The sequence below is a fragment of the Labeo rohita genome, chromosome 21, assembly GCF_022985175.1.
Source record: "Labeo rohita strain BAU-BD-2019 chromosome 21, IGBB_LRoh.1.0, whole genome shotgun sequence".
NCBI classification, from domain to species: domain Eukaryota; kingdom Metazoa; phylum Chordata; class Actinopteri; order Cypriniformes; family Cyprinidae; genus Labeo; species Labeo rohita.
In genome coordinates, this window is record NC_066889.1 from 10,924,641 (window position 1) to 10,932,256 (window position 7,616).

The 7,616-nt window shown below is 37.8% G+C and overlaps 1 long non-coding RNA gene across 1 annotated transcript; it reads left to right on the top strand.

Moving 5' to 3' along the window:
* Positions 1 to 4,869: 4,869 nt before the first annotated feature.
* On the top strand, positions 4,870 to 6,916 carry LOC127151955 (uncharacterized). Its single transcript, XR_007825007.1, has 5 exons — positions 4,870 to 4,995; positions 5,081 to 5,135; positions 5,211 to 5,309; positions 5,489 to 5,573; positions 6,447 to 6,916. It is a non-coding gene; the product is annotated as an uncharacterized LOC127151955 (long non-coding RNA).
* Positions 6,917 to 7,616: the final 700 nt, after the last annotated feature.

Genomic DNA, 7,616 nt, shown 5'->3' on the forward strand with positions numbered 1-7,616 from the left:
AGAGTGCTGTTAGTACTTTGTCCTGCTCTGGATCTCTTTCCAGTTCTTCTTTCCAACGTCTTAGCTGTCTTTGGATATAGGTGGTGGGGTTCTCAGCTTCTCCCATTGGCTCCTCCTTCAGAAAGCCTGGATCAGTCTGCATTGGTACTCAGCTCTCAATGTCTTCCAGATGTCATGTCGATGCTTGTCAAAGGAGACTCCATCTGCTTGAGGCCTGTCCACTGCTTGCAGGAGGCCAGATTGTTTGAGAACGTCGTTCATCTTGGAGGCCCCCAGACACTTAGCAAGCAGAGCTTTAATATCACCCAGGGCCAAAAGTTTTCCAGTTGTTTCTTCTTCGAATGTTCTGATCCATTTTCCAGCACCTTCATGGATGTCTGGTAGGTGAGAAACCAGGGTATCTAGGTCTTGACTTGCCCAAGGTATGTATTGGGCATGACCTTGCTTGATGAGGATTGGGCATTCAGTTCTTGGTTGCTCATTCCTTCTAGATACCCTTTCTAGTCTGTGTTCCTCTTCCGTCCTTTGCCTTTGTGGATGAAGGGCTTGGAATGAGTCATCTGGGTATCCAATATCTTGCAGAAGCAATGTCCCTGATACTTGCTTGTATTTTTTCTGTTGGACATAATCTCGTGGGCTTTGACGTGACAGCAGTGGTTCACATTCAAGTTCTGATTCTTCCAGCTTCTGTCTCAATTGGTCAATTGACTCTCGAATCCTTTCTCTTGTTCTGTTGGTTCTTTCTTCCATCTCATTCAGGGTTTCGAGGATAGTATCAGCAGGTGTCGCTGTTCCTTCAGTTGCAACCTCAGGCTCTTCTGTCCTACAGCTTTCCAAGTCCTCAGAAGCTGGTATCTCATGTTTGTAGCAGTCCTCCATTTCTTTGAGCATTTCTGACAGATGATGAAATGTGGGTGGCTCACCTGTTTTCTCCTCCTTTCTGTGCTCCTTGGCCCCTCCTCTTCGCTTTTGCTCCACCTATTGAGCTGTTGTCTCTCTCTCTTTGTCTCAGTTGAGGCTTTGGTGTTGAAGTTTTCAGTCTCTTCTTGATTCTGGCCCCTCCCTCATGGTTGTGTGTGTGTCTCCTCAGTTCATTTTTGCAGCTCTGTTCATTTATTTCGATTTCTGTACTATCTTGTTCATATCCCTCAGATTCTATTGGCCCCTTTAATTAAATATGTTATTGTTATTCCCTGTACTAAAGACATTTAGTCAGTTTGTTCAGTGCAATTGATCATTATTTCTTATCACTTTTTATAAAATTTAATTAGATTGTCTTGATTAAATATTTTAAAATAATCACAATGAGTTTCTTGTTAATAATTAGAAGGGTAACACAAGGCCTTTTGATTCTTTCCACTGAAGATTGCTTTTTGTCCAAATTATGTTTTCTCCCAAGCTACATGCCTCAAAAATCCACATCTTCCTCAAATGAAATGTGCGACCTGTTGCCGTCACTCCTCCTGCCCAAATTGAGTAAGTGAGAGATGGAGTTAACTCTATGCAAAACCCTCCTATCCTGAACATTCCAATGTTCAATTAATCTTTCTTACAATATTTTAAGTTTAATGGTTCCATAAAGTCAATTAATAATCGTTTTTCTTCTGTTGCTAGAATTTGTCTGTCCCTTCTTCCCCTTCTTTTCTTTTTCTTATTTACAGCAACTTCATCACCCTTGTTTTCTATTTTAATCGATTTAAGGAATGATCTCAACATCTGCTATTCTATTCCCTTTTACTTAATGCATGTAGGTTTCTAACTAAATACATCAATGTGTATAAATACATCCATGCATCCTACTTCTCAACACAATAATTATTAGTCGTCTTAGTATCCTGACAGTTATTTGCAGTTCCAGTGCACTCCCTGTTTAATTTACGCTAACCCTTATGTTATGCTTGGGGTCCCTATGACCCCAGACCAACTTTATGTGGTGAAAATATATTATTAGTATTATTAATTTTATTATTATTATCATCCTGAACACAGGATCTTTTTTTTTTTTTTTTTTTTTTTTTTTTTAATGATAATGTTACTGATGTCCGCTATGACATGACTACCCACATGTGATGACTGGGGTCATATTGACCTCTTTCTTACACGTACCCATACACACACGTACACACAACTTTTTCTTTGTTCTCTGTCACATGCGCACACAAAGTCAGACCAACATACAGGTTCTCACTCTCACATATGTTCACACACAAATCCATTCAGGCACACACATACACATGTTCTCTCTCTCTCTCCTAACACACACTCACACCTGCTCTGTTCTCCTCCTCCCTGCACTTCTGCTTTTGCTTTCACTTTCTGCTGACACTCACAGAGACACTTTCACTCTCTCACACACAGAGGTTGCTTGCTCATACGCACACAGCTGCTCCTTCACTCCCACTCAGTTCTTCCACTCTCACTCCCTCTGTCACACACACATAGATCAGATGAGAGAAAAACACCAACCAGCCAGGCTTGGTCTCTGTCTCTATCTGAATGAAAAACCAGTCACTTTTAACTTTTTCTTCATCAACATTTGTGTTTCACAATTTGGACCATGGCATTGGCAACTTGGATTATGTCCAAACAGCCAAAAAAGCCAGGAATATTTTTTGAAATATTTGTTGTTCCATTTTCTTTCAACTCTTAGAATTCTCTTTATACTTTCTGTTATTGCCATCTTTATTTTTTATTTTTACAACTGGTTTTTCATACCGTTGCAATCATAAACAGTGACATAAAACATATAAAATCAGCACATTAAGCTTCATGCAGAGCCCAGTACAGTTAATATGGTTAGTATCTCCAAGCCAAGCAACAAGCGCTTGATGTATCCAGCGCGTGCACACACACGCACACACACGCACACACACAATGCCCCCACTTTCGCTCTCTCTGACACTCAAAGAGATCAACAGAGGTAGAAAGATCAACCAGCCTTGGTTTCACTTTCTCTCTTTTTGGAATGAAAAATCAATCACTCTTTACCTTTTCTTTATTAACAATTGGGTTTCGCAGTTTGGATCACAGCGTCGGCAACTTGGATGGTGTCCAAATAACTGACAAAGCCAATTCTTTGGAATGTTTTTTGTTCTTTCAACTCGTATAATTCTCTTTATGCACTCTTTATTTTCCATTCAATGTATTTATCTATACATTTACTGTTCTTACAGATACTTATGCTGATTTTTCATTCCATTTCAACCAGAGAGCATTTACACATAACATATACAGCATACACAGCACAAAGCAGCCAGTGCGGTTAATAAATGGCTAAACATCCAATGTTTCAATGCACCAACACACACAGAGTTTTTAACATACAATGGACAGACAGAGACTAACAGTTTACCTCTTTCTAGTCTGCAGACACCCGTCTATGCAACACTTCCGCTGTGGGAGCCCACCAGGGCCACGCTCAACCAACCTCCAAGCGGCTCCCTGATACCCCTTTGGCACCCCCACTGAGGAAGTCACTCTTACGGGATTTTATGCCCCTCTTAGGCACTGTGCACCTCTTATGCACACAAATCTCTTTTATCAATCTTTCGCATGCGCGGCTTTTGAAATCTGGAACTCCTTAATCTATGCTTACTTTACATTTATTTTTTATTCAGTCAACTTAAACTCAACACTTTAGATCCGTTTTTGGTGAAGCCCTTATCTCAGATCACCATCACAGGTTTAGCCTTTAGCAGAACACACAAACAATCCTCTATTCTAATAATAAGCAAAATTGCTTACCTTATTTTTGGCGCCTTTTTGGTTTGTTTGCGTGTCAGCCAGGCCTTCCACCCGCGACGGCTCTCGTCGACGCCGGACTTCAAGCCAATCCTGTTCGTGACGCCAATTGTTATGTTGTGGAGCAAAGTTGATGAATTTTCTCAATGAAGTCAATAAATCTCGAAAAGCAGAGTTCCAGATGTCAAAATAAGACTTTATTGAACAAAGCAACAAAGCCGAGATGACAGCAGCTGCATCTAGTCTCCGTCTGTTCGGGTATCCCTACTTATACCCATCCATGCTTACCAAAATTGGTAATTCCGGTTACTCCTATCTGTTTTGGTGAGCCCACCTGGCCCATCTTCAGTGGTGGAGTTTGGTTATCTCGGTCACGATGATCTTGACTCCTCCAACCCAATTAAAAATGACCCTTACTTCACCATCTCCAAATGGTTGGAGGTGGTCACATGGGGCATACATCATAAATTGGAAGTTACCCAAAGTTCATGAGTTCACTTAAGTTCACTGATATGATCCAGTGAAAATCACCAGTACTGCCCAACAGAATACACATGAGACTCTCAATCTATGTTAAGACATCCAGTATTATAACAATCAACATTTTGATCAGTCTATTGATTGCTGTTGTGACCATACATTATATGTTTAAGTAAAATAATATCATATTGAGTAAAATAGCATAATATATTTTGAGGGCTCACTTGACCGTGGGGACCAATACTTGAGGAAACCGATATATCTAAACCAATATATTCCTGAACAAACCAATATATACTAATCAATAAATAGTTGAGAAAACCAATGTATCTAAACCAATATATACTTGAATAAACCAGTATATACTAACCAGTACATAGCTGAGGAAACCGAAACCATTGCATGTTTGAGGAGCCCAATGTTTACTTAAAAAAACCTACGTATACAGGAGCAAACCCATGTACATGTGATCAGACCGATGTATCTAAACAATATATGTCTGATTATACCGATGTATTATAAACAAATGCGTTTGTGATTAAACCATACATTCAGCCAGTGAACCAATCCATATTCATGCAATACACATGTATTATTTCCTGAAAGGCTTGCCATAGTTTTACCTCATTTAATATATGTATTTTATAACATAACTTTGATTATTAGTGACATTTCTGTGTTGTGCACTCCTAAACTTTTTTTTTCAGAGATATTTTCTTTCACTCACGATGCGGAGCAGGTGGGAAATTGGTTTTATCAAGAAAAACACCTAAAGTAAGTGTATTATATAGGATAATATTACTTCATTAAGATATTTGTATGCTGTATGCGCCTAAACGAGCCTAAACGTTTCTCACAGATTTGAATTATGCAGTGCAGAAGCAGAGGTCCCTTTTAACAGGGAAACGTAAGAAGTAAGTGTTTTACCTAATTTAAAATATGATTTATAGCTATATTTATCTGTCGTGCACTTCTAAACGTTTTCCCAGCGAGATATTCTTTCCCCTGGGAGATTATGTGCTTGAAGAGTCACCAATACATTAAGTGGGATGAGAAGAGCTTTGTTAGGACACATACCAGAGACAAGGGTAAGCCACAATTGCATATTTTAAGATTGTTGATTGTCATGCTTAATTTTTTGATTATTAAACAATAATAATAAAAAGTCTGATCTCCTTCTAAAAAATGTATCAAATGTAAGTTTTTGGTATGCTTGCACTGCCATTTATTTATGTGCTGTCCCATTTCTGTGCATTCATTTTGGTAGGAGGAGTCCAACCTCAATGCAGAGAGAGATCAGTACGCACTTGGAATTATGACTTTGTTTCTGTTGTTAAAAGACTAATTTTCCAGTAAGACTGACTTTCTTTTTACAATATATACACATGCATTTACAGTGAATTAAATGATTTTCCTTACAATATAAATACATGCATTTACAGTGAATTAAATGATTTTCCTTACAATATATATACATGCATTTACAATGAATTAAATGATTTTTCTTACAATATAAATACATGCATTTACAGTGAATTAAATGATTTTCCTTACAATATATATACATGCATTTACAGTGAATTAAATGATTTTCCTTAAAACAGTAGGTCACCCAAAAATGAAAATTGAGTCAACATTTACTTAGCCTTGGCCTTGTGTTGCTTATGCCTTTCTTTCTTTGTTGGACCACAAAAGGAGATAAAAAAAAATGCTCTGAACAAAGTTATCCATATAACTGTAGTATATGTATTTGTCTTCTGTAGATTATTCAAAAAAAAAAGTGCTTCTCAAAAGACAGGAGGTCCAAAATGATGACAGAATTTTCAGTTTTGGGTGAACTATTTTGAATTGTATTTTATTGTATTGTCTAAATTTAAACTGACAGTCTGCCTCCCAAACAGTAGGAGGTAGATTATTCCAGAGTTTGGGAGCTAAATAGGAAAAGGATCTGCAGCCCGCAGCTGATTTTGATATTCTGGGTATTATCGACTCTGGCCTTGAATCTTGTCAGTTTAAATCTAGATTAAAGACCCATCTCTTTAACCTGGCTTATACGTAATACACTTACACATTTCTATAATTCAAATCCGTTAAAGGATTGTTAGGCTGCATTAATTAGGTCAGCCAAAACTGGGAACACGTCCCTTAACACATGGTGTACTTGTTACATTGTAAAAAAGAATGACATGTATGCTAATATTAGTCTGTTTCGTTCTTATTTCGAGGTCACTGTAGCCATCCAGACTGAATCCAGATCAGATGGTCACTGCAGTTCCCTGGATCCAGTCCGTATCCAGTCCAGATGGTGGATCAGCACCTAGAGAGGACCTCTACAGCCCTGAATGTCAAGCGGAGACCATGACAACTAGATGAGCCCCAGAGACAGATCCCCTGTGAACACCTTGTCAACTACACACCCATCGGCAAAAGATCTCTGCTCAATCTGACTTTGTTGCAGCCTCGACACACTATTTCCATTTAATACTGTAAAGCTGCATTGATACAATCTGCATTGTAAAAAACGCTATAAAAATAGATGTGAAATTATCCTGTTTTTTATGTTTTTGTTATTTAGTTTTCCAGTTTTACTTTTGAAATACTCCAAGTGTGAGTGGATATCTTGCTTGGCTGAAAACAAAGCAGAGACTGTTGTTAAAGCTGATAAATGTAAACATTATAAACCTTAAAACATTAAGAGCACATATGGACCAAATAAGAATATGCATTTTGTGCCTTTGCATTGATTTGCCTTGACATTATGATGTTTTAGATGTTGTGAGAACATGTAAAAAACATGTATTGAAAACACTAAATGTTTCAATTATAAAAAAAATAAATAAATGTAAACATGTATTGTTTTGTGGGTTTATTATTTTATATTTTCACCTGAACACTGGTATTATGTTGACCAGTTAATCCATGAGGGCTAAATTTGAACACCAACTTTCGTGTTTTCATCATCCGTTCTGGTGTTAATATTTTACATTTTAAAAGTTTGTTAATAACACTGTCAGGGTGTTAGTTTAACGCTTTACCAGTGGTATCCATATATACACTGGATAAGTGTTAATTTTAACTCTGAGCAGGGGCGGACTGGGACAAAAATTCAGCCCTGGCACTGTAGCCACACCAGCCCACCATACCACACCGACACAGCCCCACCCACGGACATGCACATTCACTACTTATATTGGTGTACAGATGGTGAAATAATATAAGTAGTACCATATGTAATAGATATTTAAACATTTAATGTATGTGACTGGAACAAAAACAACCCGTTTATAACAAATTTATACATACAGTAAACTAAATAAAAAATAATCTGTGAATCTTGTAGAGTCCGTGTGCTGTCTGTTTATGCCATTTGTCTGCTATTACTTATGATAGGAGTA